The 7,348-nt window shown below is 40.6% G+C and overlaps 1 pseudogene; it reads left to right on the top strand.

The window, feature by feature from the left end:
- Positions 1-292: 292 nt before the first annotated feature.
- LOC142398676 (uncharacterized) lies at positions 293-4,401 on the top strand (annotated as a pseudogene).
- The last annotated feature ends 2,947 nt before the right edge of the window (positions 4,402-7,348 follow it).

Here is a 7,348-nt window from a genome sequence, read left to right as displayed (position 1 = left end):
TACTAAGAAGTTTTTTTGAATAATGAAAAAAAATTAAAAGATTTTGGAGATACAAGGTTTCCACCCAACAGCAATAAGTTGCATCATCGTGGTGCAGACATTTGAAGGACATAAGCTGGTGATCAGTGCTGTATTTCCAGTTCAGTCAGTTGTTTAACCGCCAGGTATCTCTAGTCCTCCACCTCTACTCTCAGGATGGAGACCGTGTTTGCCTTATTGCTGGTCCTCCTAAAATCCACAATCATCTCTCTTGTTTTGTTTATGATTAAGACGAGATGATTGTTGCCACACCATGTCACAAAGTAATCTCGTCCAGTTCCCCAAACTCAGCCTCTTGTCCATCACTGATACACCCAACAACTGCAGACTGATCAGAGTGATTCTGGAGATGTCAGACGAACAGAGTGGAGAGAACAGTGGAAGTAGTTCCCTGTGGTGCTCCTGTGCTGCTGACCACCTTCTCAGACACACAACACTTTGGTCTCTCAAACTGTGGCCTGTTTGTCACGTAGTCGATAATCCAGGTGGCTGTGGAGGCATCCAGCTGTATTTTCTGCAGCTTGGTGCGTAACAGTACAGGCTGAATTATTTTAAAAGCACTGCAGAAATCGAAGAACATGATCCTCACGGTGCTGCCTACTTTCGGAAGGTGATAGTGGATTCTCTGAAGCAGGTAGATGATGGCATCTTCAACACCAACCCCAGAGCGATAAGCAAACTGTAGTTTGGGTGAGTAAATAGCCATCTCAATATTATATAATTAATTTTATAAATCATAACAAACCATTTTGGGTTGTTGTTTTTTTTGGTCAAGTGCATGCAACTTCTGATCCAGATGTGCTGGTAGACTCTTTAATTTAGGTTTCAAACATCACTCTATATGTCAAATAGCTATTGTTAGCTTTGGTTAGTCTACCAGCTGTTTGTCAACTGCCCCAGTCTACGGTGCAGTGACCACCTTCCTACTCTTCCAGAAGATGTGAGACAGGCCTCAACTCTGACAATGTTTAAATCCAGGCTGGAAACGGTTCTATTCAGTTGTGCATATGACAACTGAAAGTATTTTATCTGCACTCTTCACTTTCAATTTAATTAACCCATGATTCATTTTATGTTTTATTGATTTTATTTGCCATCTTGTGAATTTATGTAGCTGTGAAGCACTTTGAAGCCTTGCGTACTAATTGTGCTCTACAAATAAACTTGCCTTGCTGTTCACCAGGTAATGTTGTCAACCTTCTCTACACCTCCGGAAACCAAGCTTGGACACTCCTCGTCACTCCACAGCTTAGTGTTTGTTTGTTTTTTCCCCATGTTTCTCAAAGATTACATTCTGCGTTGTGTCTCAAATGTTCTTAAATTATGTTGCTGCAAACCTAATTTTGTGCAAAAGTGTTTCATTTAATCTTTTTAAGTGCTTAGTTTTGCCTCTTTCCAACACAATAAAATGCATTTATTCTCTGATTAAATCAGGACGCACTGGAACAAGTCTTATTTCAATGGAAGGTAAAACGGGTTCAGACAAACAGACATTCTCAGCATTTAGTGTTTCATAGAAGAAGTCATAACTTCATCATAACGATCATCCTGTTTGCCCTTTTTTTTATCTTATTAAACATGGTTGATATTTATTGTAAAGTCAAAATGAGAAGCAAATAATCCTCAGACCTCTTTGACTTAGTTTTATGACCACTTTAATCCAAAAGATGAAGATGAGGGGAGCGTAAAATATTCAGATATTTGTCTGCGACTATCTTAAGTGATTGTTTGGTGTAAAGATGGGCATCATATGGGTAAACTGGCCCAGCTTGTCTCTATCTGCAACTACATCATCTTTTAAGCATTTTTATTCTGATTCTTGCTTTTTTTGCTGTGCACAGGTAGACTACATGTCACTCAAGCAGCTCTTTATAGGGAAACACTAACATGGAAAACAAGCCAGATTGCTCATATTTTGTGCATTCCCATCAATTTACCTGATGGAGCCACCAGGATAGATAAACTGCTGCTCTTTAACATTAACACTTCACTACAAAAAATACAATCTGCTGGGATTTCAGCTCCTCTCTCTTAGCAAATGGACTGAGGTTGACAAGACAAAACATGAAATGTCTTCTATTCATAGTGTTAGCAATTTAATTACAGTAAAATTAATCGTACAAATTTAATTTTGTTTAGTTTTTGTTTGCCGTGTGGGTTGCAACCCTCACAGCAGAGGGTTACTGGTTGGAATGTCAGCTGTTTTTTTTTTATGTGTGGAGTGTGCATATTCTCCCTGAATATGCATGGGTTCACTCTGGGTACTCCGGCTTCCTCCTACCACCTAAAAACGTGTGTTAGGTTAATTGGCTAAATTGACCCGAGGAGTGAGCGTGAGCGTGGGTAGTTATTTGTCTCTGTGTGGTCCTGCGATGGACTGGTGACCTCGCCCAGTGGCAGCTGGGATAGGCTGGATGTTTGGTTTGATATTGACATGAAAGCTTTAGTTTGGGATGGTTCTGACAACTTTGTACTCATTGTCATTGTACCTCAATGTGCAGTCTAAGAAACATTCATGTCTTTTCTTTAAAAGAGTATATTTCACTTGATGTTTAAATTTTATTCAAAGTCTTAAAAAATCTGTAAACACCAATGAAATATTGAGCAACCTGATATATCATTGTCATTAATGACAGTGAAAGTAGGGTTTATTTAGATTGTTGAATCCTTAGTAGTTTAGTTTGAATGTGCTTTCAAAGTGGCAGGGGCACACGAGTTTGATAATTCTTTAATAATTTGATCCCTGACCATCCCAATCCGCAAATCACAGTGTCCTCTCTGTGTGCCACTGCTGTTGGTCTGACCATCTTGCTAATGTTTCTTTTGGGGTTTTTTTTACAGCAAGAATTTTGGATCTTAACTCACATTGTTGCTTGTTTTTCTACCGTATATTTTTTTATACACTTGCACATTTGATCTTTGCAAAGGGTTAAAACTAATACTTTTGTTTCTCCCCTTTGTCCCTCCAGAGATCCTACGGCACAATACCTGTCAAGAGGAGGAGGCTACTGCCACTGACCGGCAGATTTGTAACCCTGCAAGGAACTCCAGTCTATATCAGGAGGACCTAGAACCAGCACAAATTAAAGAGGAACAGGAAGAACTCTCCATCAGTCAAGAGGAAGCGCAGTTTGTACTGAAGCAGGAAATTGATGCCTCTATGGTGACTCAAGCTTATGAGCAAACCAACCACAATAAACTAGAACCAAAAAGTGACGAGCTTCTCTCTCACAACCCCCCTGTAGCTCAGAGCCAAGATCAGGAAGGAAATGAGAATGAAGAATTATCTACAAATGCAGAGTTGACAAAAGGTCACATCATAGAAGAAGAAGCTGCTGCGACAGTGCAGAGAGCTCTTCCATGTCAGAGAGTCATTGTAATGCGGATCCAGGTACAAAGTCTGCAAATGACCATGTGTGGGGAAAAGCCCTTACGCATGAGCCACAAATTAAAAATCAGCATACTGTCCATACACCAGAGAAACCATCTTTGTGTAAAACTATTTATTGACCCATCAGTACTTACAAGGCATATGGCAACCCACTCAAGCTTAAGTCGAGGTAGTGATTTATTGTGCCATATGAGAACTCAAAAGCGATGTTCTTGTAAAATATGTGGGAAAAGTATAAGCAATATCTATCACTTAAAAGTTCACATGAGAATCCACACAGGGGAAAAGCCATACCTTTGTATCACATGTGGGAAAAGATTTTCTGACTCATCAGCATTTAAAAAGCATATTGCAATCCATACTGGCGAGAAGCCATATTCGTGTGAAATATGTGGGAGAAGTTTCATTCATGGTATTAACCTAAAGGGCCACATGAGAGTCCACACAGGTGAAAGGCCTTACCCTTGTAAGATATGTGAGAAAAGATATACTAACCTACCAGCTTTAAGAAACCATACGCTTACCCAAATACTGGAGACACCTTCTGGCAAAATATGTGGCAAAGGTTTCAGTAACATCTATCACTAAAATGGCCACATGAGAACCCACACCAGGGAGAAACCTTATCTATGTAACACTTGTGGGAAAAGGTTCTCAGACTCATCTGCATTTAAAAAGCATAAAACTATTCACACAGGCAAAAAGCCATATTCTTGTGAAACGTGGGAAAAGTTTCAGACTAAGTTCAAATTTGACAGTCCATAAAAGAACACACACTGGTGAAACACCTTACCCATGCAACTCTTGTGAAAAACAATTTAAAACTCCTTCAGGACTTAAAAAACACACAAAAATTCATGAAAAACTTGGAAAAACCCACATAGAGAGAATAATGGAATAAAACAATAAATTCAGATATCTGATCCAGTTTTTTTTTAAAGTATTGGACAGGTATTTCACATTCTTGGAATCCTTGGGAATATTGGAGAGAATTTGAACTCATTATGGACTCAGACATAAGCCTGAAAAATTAAGATCCAGGCAAGTTCCTTAACATTTCTCCTGCCGAATCAGTATTGTTGAACCTGCATCAATATTCACAATTATTCATTTTTTTACTTAATTTTTACAAGTTAATGTTTACAACCTCTGTGACTGACGTTTGCTGTGTTAAAATAAACATTCTTTTAAGAAGTAAAGTTTGTAATTTATTAATATTTGTTATTAGAAATAGAAAAAAAGATTTGCTAATGTCTTCCCAATTTTTAGAAACCAGGCAACAATGTTTTATGGATGTGCATGTCTAGAAACAATGCATACATCTTTTCCCACACATAATCTGGTTTTATACAGAAAGAATGTGTGCTATCAGTGTGTACTTAACACATACACTATATTGCCAGATGTATTCGCTAGTCTGCCTTTACACACATATGAATTTAGGTGAAATCCCATTGTTAATCCGTAGGGTTTAATATTACATCGGCCCACCCTTTGTAGTTATAACAGCTTCAACTCTTTTGGGCGAGCTTTCGACAAGCTTTAGGAGTGTTTATGGGAATTTTTGACCATCCTTCCAGAAGCGCATTTGTGAGCTCAGACACTGATGTTGGACGAGAAGGTCTGGCTCACAGTCAGACCTTCTCGCTCTAATTCACCCCAAAGGTGTTCTATCGGGTTGAGGTCAGGACTCTGTGCAGGCCACATTGCCAGATGGATAAGCGTGATTGGTCACTCCAGAGAACGCGTCTCCATTGCTCTAGAGTCCAGTGGCGGCGTGCTTTACTTCGCTGCATCCGACGCTTTGCATTGCTCTTGGTGATGTATGGCTTGGATGCAGTTGCCATGGAAACCCATTCCATGAAGCTCTCTATGCACTGTTTTTGAGCTAATCTGAAGGCCACATGAAGATTGGAGGTCTGTAGCGACTGAATCTGCAGAAAGTTGGCGACCTCTGAGCACTATGAGCCTCAGCATCTGCTGACCCCGCTCTGTCATTTTACGTGGCCAACCATTTCGTGGCTGAGCTGCTGTCGTTCCTAATCGCTTCCACTGTGTTATAACACCACTGACAGCTGACTGTGGGATATTGAGCAGCGAGGAAATTTCAAGAATGGACTTGTTGCACAGGTGGCATCCTATCACGGTACCATGCTGGAACTCACTGGGCTCCTGAGAGCGACCCATTCTTTCACAGATGTTTGTTGAAGCTGCATGCCGAGGTGCTTAGATTTATATACCTGTGGCCACGGAAGTGACTGGAACACCTGAATTTGATTATTTGGATGGCTGAGGGAATACTCTTGGCAATATAGTTTATCTGTCAGGACTGGTTATTAGAATCGATGGATTCAATGACTTTTCTAACTATGATCATCAACAGGCTAAGTTGTAGTACTGCATACAGTGATCAGTACCTGCTGTTTTCCTGATCTCATGTATTGATTCCAACAATAAATCTTAGTAAAGTGATAATGTCAGAATACCAGATTCACACTGAAGTCTGTAGTCATGAACTGTGGTTCTACTGGATGGAGATCAGTTGTCTGAAAACATGAATTCTGATCAAATCCGGAGTGTTTGCAGCATCATGTAGTTGTTTTCTTGTTGATGTGGATCTGCTGCTCATGCGAATCCTTCCACAGTGTTTCATTAGCAGCTGGAACCACAGTGACTCTGATAAAACAGGAATTAGCAGAATCCATCTGATATGAAGCAGTGGTTTGAATACCACTTCCCTCCTCTTTGAAGAGTAGTCAGATATCTGAGTTCAGGTTTTTGTACAGCCTCTTCTACACTTTGTATCACTGTGTTTCTACAGCACAGTAGTAGAGAGTTGTGTCTGCCAGGGTTAGCTGGAGCCTTTTGCTCCTTTCAGGAGTATAAACTGAGGAGCCTGAAGGCAGTAGCGGCTCGTGGTCTGGAAAATAGGCGGGGCAGATGATCTGCGTTATCAAAATGCAAGAATGCAATAGGCCAATAGTCTATGCAACCATACGCAGGGGGGGATTGCAGGGGATTTGTGACGAAAGAATAGCCTATCAGCCAAATTGCCAAATGAAAGCATGTAAGCATCATCAGAGTGAGGGAAACGGTGTGCAGCAGAAGAAGACAATTAAAAGTGATTGAACTGATTTCTAACAAACTATGGAACTGAACGGTAGAATATGAAACTATTTACAAAAACAAATCGGGCCCACTTCACTGCTTACTGTTTTAGTCACATCTGATTGGCTTATTACATTTCACTTGTATAAAAACTTGGCACGCCTTTCTTTTAGAGTGGCAAATTTTTCTATAACGACTTTGTTAAAATTTGGAATGTCATTGTCAATTTTTTTTCTACCGATAGCATGGCCAGTGCGTTCAATCTCTCTTGTGACATCGTGTTTCTCAGAAAGGTTTTGATCCGTTTAAGGGTTGAGAAACACCTCTCGGACTCGGCTGTTGTCATTGGCGTGGTAATAAGAATGCGCAACAGCTTCACGGACTCGGCAAACACACACTGCAGGTTGTTCCTGATCATGAACTCGAACAATGTCCCAGCACCACTACATGACCTGAAATCTGGGTTCTCGTAGATCAGAGACAACTCAGTGCGTAGACGTTTCTCGTCAAACACAGGATAGGCATCGGCTGTTTTCCGAATAAGCTCGTTGGGGAAATTGTTTGAGAATGTGGCGAAATTGGAGCTGTCAAACAGGATGGCAGCAGACAGATGTGCAGTGAACTGGAACCGGTCTTTTGCAGTCACAATTATGGTGTCACACACCTCATGCGCCATTTGTGATGAATTTGGAGTGCCCCTACGTGTTGGCGGATCATTAGGCGTATGCCTCGCACAAACACTTGGAATGTCATCGCAGATTTTTTTTAATGCGCTCCACAAAGTTGTTTACAGCCTTGTGTGCCTCAACT

This window comes from Odontesthes bonariensis, chromosome 14 (assembly GCF_027942865.1).
Source record: "Odontesthes bonariensis isolate fOdoBon6 chromosome 14, fOdoBon6.hap1, whole genome shotgun sequence".
Taxonomy (NCBI): domain Eukaryota; kingdom Metazoa; phylum Chordata; class Actinopteri; order Atheriniformes; family Atherinopsidae; genus Odontesthes; species Odontesthes bonariensis.
The sequence above is the reverse complement of the archived record's forward strand: the minus strand, read 5'-3'. Positions and strand labels throughout refer to the sequence as shown.